The sequence below is a fragment of the Tamandua tetradactyla genome, chromosome 12 (genome assembly GCF_023851605.1).
Source record: "Tamandua tetradactyla isolate mTamTet1 chromosome 12, mTamTet1.pri, whole genome shotgun sequence".
Taxonomy (NCBI): Eukaryota; Metazoa; Chordata; class Mammalia; order Pilosa; family Myrmecophagidae; genus Tamandua; species Tamandua tetradactyla.
The window spans coordinates 89,821,289-89,831,685 of NC_135338.1; the positions used below are offsets into that span (position 1 = coordinate 89,821,289).

A 10,397-nucleotide genomic window follows, 5' to 3' on the forward strand; every position below is an offset into this window, starting at 1 on the left:
TGAAGGCGCTGACTTAAGTTCTCCTTTTCTCTCTGTGAAGACCCAGCATAAAGAATTTCTCATTCAAAGGCATACAACTTAAACCCTCCCCCCATAAATAGCTTCACTACATTTGGAAATTCATTAAAAAAATAAAAAGAAATGGAAAAGAAAAAAGAAAAAAGATGAGAAAAGACAGTAAGAAAGAGAAAACGCTGCCTTTTTAAAACTTCGCTGAGTATTTATACCACTTTGTTTTTCATTCACACGAGGGAAATAACAAGAGGTCCTCTGATGAATGTTGCAGATCACCATGGTTACGGTTCAGAGATGCAGCAAAAAGCAATTATGGTGGAACAGAAGAAAGAAATGCACCTCTTTGTCAGAATTTCATAACAGCTGTAATAATACTAGAGCACCCAGATGAATGTAAAATAACTGAAATATTGTGGCATGTTAAATGCCAGCACATTAAAAAATTGTATTTCAATGTCACATTATTTAAAATGACAGGAAGCATTAATTCCAGCTGCACCAAGGAGCTTGTTAGGAGATACAGAGTGGGGGCTGTAAACCAGCATCAACATGAGGAGCAGACTTCGAGGCAATGCATGAAATAGAAAACTGGAGGAAAAAAATGGTACAAGAGTAAATTTAATCTGATTTTCAGAATTAGGTCCATTATATACCACTGAGGCTATTCACCCACCCCCAATGCCAAAAATTCTAGAACATTAGAGCAATAATCCAATTCTTTCCTTGCACTGTGAGCTCAAATATTAATGAAAAGTTTTAATTAATAAATTAAAGAAGAAAGTCGTCTGCACTTTATAAAAGAACTAAATGAGGCTATGATGGTTTATCCTTTATCCCAAAGGGACCAGGTTTGAGGATGAAACCCTTCTGTTATCCCAAGAGCTCAAGGATGCCATGAGTTTTCAGTGAGGGGGAATTCTCACCTTCAGCTGGGATAATTCCAAACTCCTGTTTTGAAAATGTTGGTGACAGAGGGTATTGGAAGTAACAATGATGAAAAACCATCTCTCTGTTCAGTAATCTTCAAATATTATTCATCTTAGAGTGAAAAACTGAAGTAGGTACAACATGCCTGAGCCACAACTGCTTTCTTCTTCTGACATTGAGCCTTCTATATTCTCTACCTAGAATCTAAGTTCATTTCACAGCTCATATACTGTCACTAAAGCAGATTCAAAACAGACCCTGATCTATGCCTAATATTTCAGTGGCCAATATCATGGTTCCTTACAGTGGCCCTGTCATTTTATGCTCAAAATCTCTCAGTAGATTAGAAAACAAGATTGTCAATAGGTTAAGCACAAAATACGCTTTACCAAGGAGTAGAAATAGTGCTTAAGAATACTTACTATTTCTATTTCTGTAGTAATTTAGAGTTTAGAAAGTGCTTTCATGTACATGTTCATAATTCTTAGAAGAACTCTGGGACACCGTTAGGGAAGGACTTGGAATTCCTTTCCTGGAAAGTGATCAGAGTTGAACAACATGTGTTAGAGGGACCCAAGGTGGCCATGGCTCATCCTTGCATGTAGCATGGGAGAATATTCTCTCCAGCAAAGTGACATTAATTGTGCTTGTAGTTTTCTTTAGGCTCTCATTCCAGGCACAGTTGTTACATAACAAACTACCCAAAAACTTACTGGCTTAAAACAATCATTTTATCATGTATATGGATTCTTTGGGTCAGAAATTGTGTCAACAGTGAGTGGGATGACTTGTATCAGCTCCACAGTGTCTGATGCCTCAGTTGGGAAGTTTTGAAGCCCGAGGTGTGACTTGATGGGTGGGGCTAGAATCATCTGAAAAATCCTTCACTTCGAAGTCTGGCATCTGAAGCGGAATGACCTATAGATGAAACACCCTCATGTGGTCTCTTTCTGTGGTTTGGCTTCCTCACAACATGGCAGCTGCAGAGCATGTGATCTTTCTACAGGGCAACTTGGGGATCCAAGTCCAAGCAAACCAGTGAAGAAGGCAAAAGCTATATTGCCTTTTATGAACCAGCTGTGGAAATCACAGAGTACTCCATTGGTCTAAGCCAATAGAAGCCTGTCATATTCAAGGGATGGGGGCTTAGACCCAACTGCTCAATGGGAGAAATATCAAAAAAATGGGGGGCACCATGTTTTAAAGCTGCTACGCTCCTTACCATCATCCCCTATCTTATCTTTGAATACATGCCTTTTGCAAAAATGCTTAGGGGAATTCCAAAAGTAATGTCTAACCTTTGAATAATTAAAACAAAGATCTCATGGTGGTTAAACATATTTACATTTGCTTCAGAGTCAAGTACAATAAATTTGGATGGAATATACAGAATTAGAGGCAAATTATAGAAGCGAGTGGGACAGGATTAGTGCCTGTACAGATGCACAGGACTGACAGTGAGTGGAGGGTTCTGCAAACGCTAAACTGAACATATTCACCCCTACAACATCACCCACTTTAATACTGGGAAGGACTTCAGCAATCCTCTCACACAGCCCCTAGTCCTCAAGGAGGACTCCTCAAGGAGGTATATATATTATTATCTCCTTTCTACAAATAAGGATCAGAAAAAGAGGTCAAGTGATTTGTGCTAGGATGTGGAGACATCCCTGATTCTAGGCCAGAACTTGATTTTCCAAGTTCTTTCAAGATTATGTCATCCCATGTCTCTAGACTAAAGTTTGAAAAGTACAGATTAGGGCTTGGCTTTGAACTTTAAGGAAGGATAATCTCTTTAAGAAAAAACACATATGTGACATCTCCCATATGGCAGAGAAACCCAGAGAAAAGTCAGCTGCATTTCATCCAAAGAATTGTAAATTTGTAACTAAGTAAATCCCCTTTATAAAAGCCAACCCATCTCTGGTGCATTGCATTCCAGCAGCTTCAGCAAACTGAAACAGTAAGTATATATCATACACTGTCTTTGGTTTGAATTCTTTACAGACTTATGCTTGTAACATTCACCTAACTTCCTACTTTTCCCCTAACATTCCTTAATCTCTTTATAGTTGAAATTTATTACATTTCATTGCCTCATCAAAGGGGGTGACCACTGAATTTAAAGATTAAGTACTGTGGTTTTGTTTGTTTTGCTTTTTTAAAATTGGTGCCTACACAGAGAGCACTGCATTGTCAGAACAAAGTAGAAGGTCCAATAAGCCACTAATTGTCTTCATGACCCTGAGCAAGTCATTTTGCCTTTCTGTCCCTTAATATTCTCTTCCAAAAAGTTGGTGTAGGAACATATCATCCCTGCCTTCCTGTCCATCAGGAAACCCTCTGCTTTTCAGCTATTCACACTCATTGCTTATCATAACTTTATATTTTTCATGAAAAAGGAAGTTCCTCTCCTCAAAGGCTGCTATTCTGGAAAAAAAAAGATCAAGCTTTTAAAATGTGGTTGTTTGTCTGCTTGTTGCTAAATAAATGAACAAGTGTCAATCCACTTCTGCATGACTGTGAAATGGAAATATGGTTAATATGGGCAATTGCAGCATTGTCCATTTAATGGCTGAACATGGTCACTTTTTGGAGAGGTTTCTGTTCTACTTTGAACAGAATAGACTGGAGAGAGGAAGTAATTTGAGCAACTGCCACTGTGGTGTCCTCTGGAGCCAGGGATAGGATTGTGAAGGCCTCCTTTGTGATCTAGGCAATCAGAGTTTAAACAGCAAGGAGGTTAAAGACCAGCTTTTAAAACAAAGGTTTCATTTCATAGGGCGGGTTCTCCTTGCTTGCTTTTTGGCTGTATGCTCATGTCAGATAAGTGGACTTGCAAAGCACCATAATTAGAATTGAGGATTATGCTGGGTCAGAATCCACTGGACAGCAGGCCCCTCTGTGGACCCAGAAAGCAGAGCCAAAGCTCGTCAAAATACAAGGGGACTTTAGAAATTTATTGGGGAAATAAGGTTTAAATAGCACAACTTTTCCTGTGTTCCTTTCCTAACTTCCAGATTTCCAGAACCTATTAAAAATTTTCCTTCTTTGACATCTGAAGGAGAGACAAAAATAATCATTTTTGTTTTCTTCAAGAAGAATTTCAAGGACTTTAGAGGATAGACAATGCAGTTACCCTGTGATTCCAGAGGTAATAAGTTAATGCAACTGGAGACAATATTTGTCAGCTAGGATGTAAAGGGTTGGATTGCCAGTATCTCAAGTTGCCATTTGGAATTGTCTATAGATCATGGTGCTTCTCTGGTAGCACTCTATGAATGACTTTTTCTTCTGTGTCTATCTTCCCCACCAAAATACAAGTCCCATGAGACAAAGACCATCTCTCTCTCATTCTCTACAGTATTCCTAGCACCTAGAATATTTGTCATCTTTGATATAAAAAATTCGTCTTCGATGACAATTGTCCTCTTCACTTAGAGTCGCTCCATACTTTAATAAGTAATGATTTATTGGTATTGATTGTTACTGCCCCTACAGGGATAAAGGAAAATTTACTATAATTTCCCAAATAACAGTTTTGTCATGTGGCTAAATGAGTTAAGTTGGGCTTGTAGGGAGAATGCATAAGGCTATTCTCTTGAAGGACTTTCTCAGAATATCCAAAATATGTTGACACTTATTTTAGGACTACTGCTAACAATACCTTTGAAAAGTCACCTTTAGGTTCTGCTAGCCTGTTTCACACTACTTTGGGAGTCTTGCTCTTGTGCTGGGTCTTTCAATGACGAGCTGTTGTCTCTGGGTAAAAATTATCAAATGTGGGTGGTGAGAATTGGGAAGCAAGAAATGAGGTCAAAGTTTTTTTTTCTCAAACTGTATCCAGCTTTACTAAAGAGACTTTTCACAAACAGCCATGGTATTTCAGCAGGACACTGGCAGATGATCGTTGACAGTATACAACAACCCTCAAACTCCCTTCTTCCGTGGACTACCAAAATCAGAAACCACTATAAAGCCCAGTGAAGTCTTCATTTGATGTTCTGAACAGGGAAAGTTTAGAGCGAGGGTTGACATTTCACGTTAAGGGTTAACTTTTCACCAGCCGACCCTGACTTTCAGGAAATGAAATGAAAATGCTAGAATGATCAGTTTGAAGACCCACAATCTATAAAAGGACTCGCTACTTTTTTGATGGACGCTATCACAGTGGCCTCACAGGAAAGTCCAGATTACCTGACAATTTGACAACCAATTTTTGGGTCAGGCCCCAACAGCTCTCTGAGTCTAAGGGAGTCAAGTCTATGCTGAAGACTGAAAGGGAGAAGAAGATATGAAGACATGAAAAGAAATGTTAGTTTTTCCATACCACAAGGCATTTGTCTTAAGGTGGCTGATGTGTGTCAATATCAGGGAATCTCTTCTCCTTGAAGTAAAAAGGAATTCTCTCAAAACCAGAGGAGAAAGGTGTTTTCTCCTATTAATCCCACTATGGAGGCATAGAGTTAGTGATATTCACTCCTTTCCCCCTCAAAAAAAAACAACAGTGAAGTGTTCTGTGTGCTAACAACATAGCTCTAAGAAAATCTGCATTTTAATGCAACTTGATATAAACAGTATTTCAAACTGTACAGTCACCAGAAGTACAGTTACAAAAACGCACTCACTTGGCTCAGCATCACCAGCACCTTTGGCTTCGTGTGCCTGCCCTGTTTTGGCTCCCCCATATTCTGCAGGGCTGTTCCCATCCTTGCCAGCATCAGCTTTCCCTTTTTCCCCTTTGGGTAGCTTCTCTCCCTTCTTTGCATGGGCCTTTCTAGGCTCTGATTCTGGCTTTGCAGGAACAGATTTACCAGATAACCTTGTAGATCTCTGTGGTTCATCTTTACTTTGGCTCCATCTCCTTTAGCATCCCCTTCAGCCTTTTTCTTGGGCTTGGTGCTGAGGGCTGTGGGACTAAGTGCTGGATGCCGGGAATGCAGAGTATAGGTTTTGGTTAGTCCAGGGATGGTTCTCACCTCTTCTTCTTCACACTACACTGCTAAGCAGATTGTTTGTTTGCTTGTTTGTTTGTTTTGCTTTGATTGAATTAGAGCCCCCTGTGAATATACCTAAAATGAGATAAGACATATTAATAAAGGGTATCATAAATTTTACAGTCCCACAATGGGAAATAGATTTTCTGGATGTGATCTTTACCTTTTTCTCTAAATTCCAGTTTTAGTTAATTACTTCTCCCTATTCTAAAATAATAATAATAATAATAATAATAATAATTATTATTATTATTATTATTATTATTATTATCAGGAATGATGTGATCACAGTGCACACTTTCAGCAGACCTCCCCAAACTGCATTTGGATTTCCACTCAGCATCTCAAACCATAGTTTTCACTGACCATGTACCCCATTAATTTGAATGCAAGAGTAACTGAAGTCTCTGGCCAAGTGTTTTCTAGAATTTTGGCAAGATTTAGTGTATTACTAACACTTTCTATTAAAGTCAATTTATTTACTTTTTTTAAAATTGAAAAATCTTAAAAAGTCAAACCAAAAGACTCAAAAGTCATCTTCTAATTGACTGAAGAACAGAGTTTGATTATATAGGTGTTGGATTAGAACTGACATTTGCTAAGCAACTGTTAGATACTAGGGAACGTGCTAAGTGCTTTCCATATGAGATGTTATATTTGCATTTAATCTTTGTAAAGAAGCTAGATGGTAGATATTTTACTCCCCTTCTACAGATAAATTTCAGGTAAACTGTTTAACCTCTCACAGCTGTGTGCATCTTTTCCTGACTCCTACCTTTGGTGACATCATGTCACATGGGACACCATGGGCATCAGTAACAGGTCAGGGCTGCTCTCAATGCTGGTTGTTAAACATTTACAGCATATCATTGACATCTCTGATGCTTTTGCTCATTCTCTTTCCACCAAGACAGCAAAAGTCACATCAGACAGTGGCAGTGGTCCACTCAACACATTCTCTCTCTGATAGACAGTGGCGAAGGACATTTCACTTTCAGTTCATATTCTCAGTCTCTGTTCTTGAACGTACTATTTGCTGAAAACACTTCTCTTTCTTCATTGCCTTCTTCACCTACTCACTTTCCATGTCCTTGGTCAGATAGCATCTTCCCATCACACCAGTATCACTTGTGTTTTTACTTGCCTGCATGTAAAGTTGGATATAAAGTCCATGAGAGAAGGAAACATTCTGTATATCTCCCAGAAGAGCTGACACTGGAACCTGACATAGAAAAGTGACTCAGTGATATTTGGCACATGGATGAATTCCACAAAAAGCTTAGTCTGATATAGGGAATTGAATCTCAGGGGGCAAGGGACACCCTATCTAATGCTAAAAACAAAGAATCCCATTCATAATAGCTTTCCCCACAAATATATATACTCTCCCCCCAAATGTAACATAATTACAAGTTAGCTTGGTTTCTCCCATCCCAGATATAACCACATCATTGTTCCATCAGGTTGGACCATCATCTACCATTAGAAACAGACAAGGACCAGTGTTACTAGGGACTGTAGACTATTGTGGCTTTTTCCTTCCCTGGAAATGTGCAAAAAAGGTCATTACTCAGGCCATTTTACAAGTACATAGATGAAGTGTGATACTAAAGAATTACATTAGTGGGAAGAAACTCTTCCTGTCTCAACTTCCCTTGATTCTCTGGCCAAGGTTTAGTGCCTTAATAAAGCAGAGTGTTTGCTTACCACTGACCTTCAAGTCATCTTCCAAAAGAAGAGAACAATTTAACAAAGCAAAACTGGGTCTGCCTCCTCAGGTCTCTAATCCCTCTGTTGACTTGAGGGCACATGTAAGAACTAAACTCAACCATCCCTGATAATCAAGCCAATTGATTTGAACAATGTTGACTTGATGGGCTTGTAACGAGAGAGGAGCAATCAATGTCAACATCAAACTCTTTATTTTTTTCCTTTTTTAAAAATTGCCCCCTGACTCTTGTTCTCATACTGCCTTTGATGCTTTTTGCTTGAAAGCAAAGAGAATTTGGGCAGTGATGATTGATCAGTTTAGTTCATATTTCTGGATAAAATATTGTCACTACAAAACTTTTCCTAATCATAAACTAAGATTTTCCTAATGCTACAATGTTCATAGTTTGAGGTCTAAAAATATTGGGGAACATACACATCTTATATCTAATTGTCCCAGAGTTTTAAAAGTAGTATTCATAATTATAATAATTTTTTATGATCTTCAGTTTTTATTCCATATTCTATTTCTTACAAAGATAATTTCAGTTTGTGCCTGAAACCATATGATGGTGTTCCTGTAAGCTACCGCTATTAAGCATTAATTACCTACACTCATCCCACATGAATAGTCTAGAAAGGGCAATGGGGCAGAGGATTTAAAACAAAATCAATTTTAAAAAAAAGGAAAAATTCTAAAATTAACTTGGCTTTTAACTTCTTGGAGAAGAAAATGGATTTGCTTCTGTAATCAACACAAAGAATTTTTTATTATTTTTAGTTTGAAGTATAATTTTTAAATTCTTCCTTTCTTTATAAGAGAATCAAGGGTTGCAGAACGGTCATACATTAAATACAGGATTCCCAAGCACCACCCAGCACTGACACCTTGCATTGGTGTGGAATATTTGTTATAATTGATATTGGCACATTTTCATAACTGTAATATTACTTAAAGCCCGTGGTATTACATAGGGGTCAGTGTGCAGTGTAGTTCCATGTGTGTTTTTATTCTGTTACCATATAAACAATCCAACTGAAGTATATATTTCAGTGCTGTTAATTATGTTCACAATATTGTGCTACCATCACCAGCATCCATACTAAGTATTAACATTATTTCAAATAGGAACCCTGTATTTATTAAGGCTTAACTTCCCATTCCCTATTCTCACCCATCTCCTGGTAACTATATTCTAGATTTTGACTCTATGAATTTGCTTATTCTAATTGTTTCACACCAGTAAGATCACGCAATATTTTTTCATTGGCTGTCTGCTTTTTTTCACTCAACATAATGTCTTCAATGTTTATCAATGCAGTCACATGTTTCAGAACTTCATTCCTTTATATGGCTGAATAATATTCCATTGTATGTATATGACACATTTTATCTATCCATTCATCAGTTGATGGTCATTTGGGTTGATTCTTTCTTTTAGCAATCCTGAATAAGGCTGTTGTGAACATAGAGTGCAAATATCTGTTTAAGTCCTTGTTTTTGATTCTTTGGGGTATAAACCTAGTGGTGGGATTGCTGGATCATATGGTAGTTCTATATTTAGTTTTCTGAAGAACCACCAAACTGTCTTCCACAGTGCTGCATCCTTTTACACTGCCACCACCAGTGTATGTCTTCTTATTTCTCTGCATCCTGTCCAACATTTATTTCCTGTTTTTTAAATAGCAGCCATTCTAATGGATATGAAATGCTATCTTGTTGTGGTTTTGATTAGCATTTCTCTGATAGCTAATCATGTTGAACATCCTTTCATGTGCTTTCTGGCCATTTGCATACTTTCTTTGGTGAAATTTCTATTCAAGTATTTTGCCCATTTCTAAAATCAGGTTGCTTTTCTTCTTCTTGTTGAGTTGAAGGATTGTTTTTATATATGTATCTGGATATTAAACCTTTATTGTCTATATCTTTTCCAAGTATTTTCTCCCATTGGATAGGTTGTCATTTTACTTCCATGATAATGTCCTTTGAGGAACCAAAGTTTTTCATTTTGATTAGGTCCCATTTATCTTTTTTTTTTCTCTTGTTGCTTGTACTTTGGGTATCAAATCTAAGAAATGATTACCTAACCCCAAAATTCTGAAGATGCTTCCCTATGGTTACTCTAGGAGTTTGATAGTCTTAGCTCTTGTATTTTGGTCTTTGATCTACTTTGAGTTGATTTTTGTATATGGTATCAGGTAGAGTTCCTCCTTTTTATTGTAAATGGAAATCCAGTCTTTCCTGCACAATTAATTAAAGAGACTATTCTTTGCCAGTTAAGTAGTCTTTTCCCACTTGTCAAAAATCAGTTGGCCATAAGTGTGGGTATTGATTTCTGAGCTCTCAATTTGATTTCATTGATATATATTTATTTGTCTCTATACCTGTACTGTGCTGTATTGATTACCATGGCTCTGAAATAAGTTTTAAGATCAGGAAGTGTGAGTCCCCCAACTTCACTCTTCCTTTTCTGAATAGCTTTAGCTCTTTGGGGCCCCTTACCCTTCTATACAGATTTGATGATTGGTTTTTCCATTTTTGCAAAGAAGGTTGTTGTACTCTTGACTGGGAACATATTGAATCAATAAATTGCTTTGGGTAGAATCGACAACAATATTTAGTCTTCCAATCCACAAACACGAAGGCCCTTCCATTTTTTTAAAGGCTTCTTTAATCTATTTTCACAATGTTTTTTTAATTTCTTGTGTACAAGTCCTTCATATCTTTGGTTGAATTTATTCCTAGAT

At 37.5% G+C, this 10,397-nt stretch overlaps 1 long non-coding RNA gene across 1 annotated transcript; it reads right to left on the reverse strand.

The window, feature by feature from the left end:
* Positions 1-1,402: 1,402 nt before the first annotated feature.
* LOC143651654 (uncharacterized) lies at positions 1,403-8,113 on the reverse strand. The gene is made up of 3 exons (XR_013160102.1): positions 6,715-8,113; positions 5,571-6,014; positions 1,403-1,474 (listed from the first exon to the last, which is right to left on the reverse strand). It is a non-coding gene; the product is annotated as an uncharacterized LOC143651654 (long non-coding RNA).
* Positions 8,114-10,397: the final 2,284 nt, after the last annotated feature.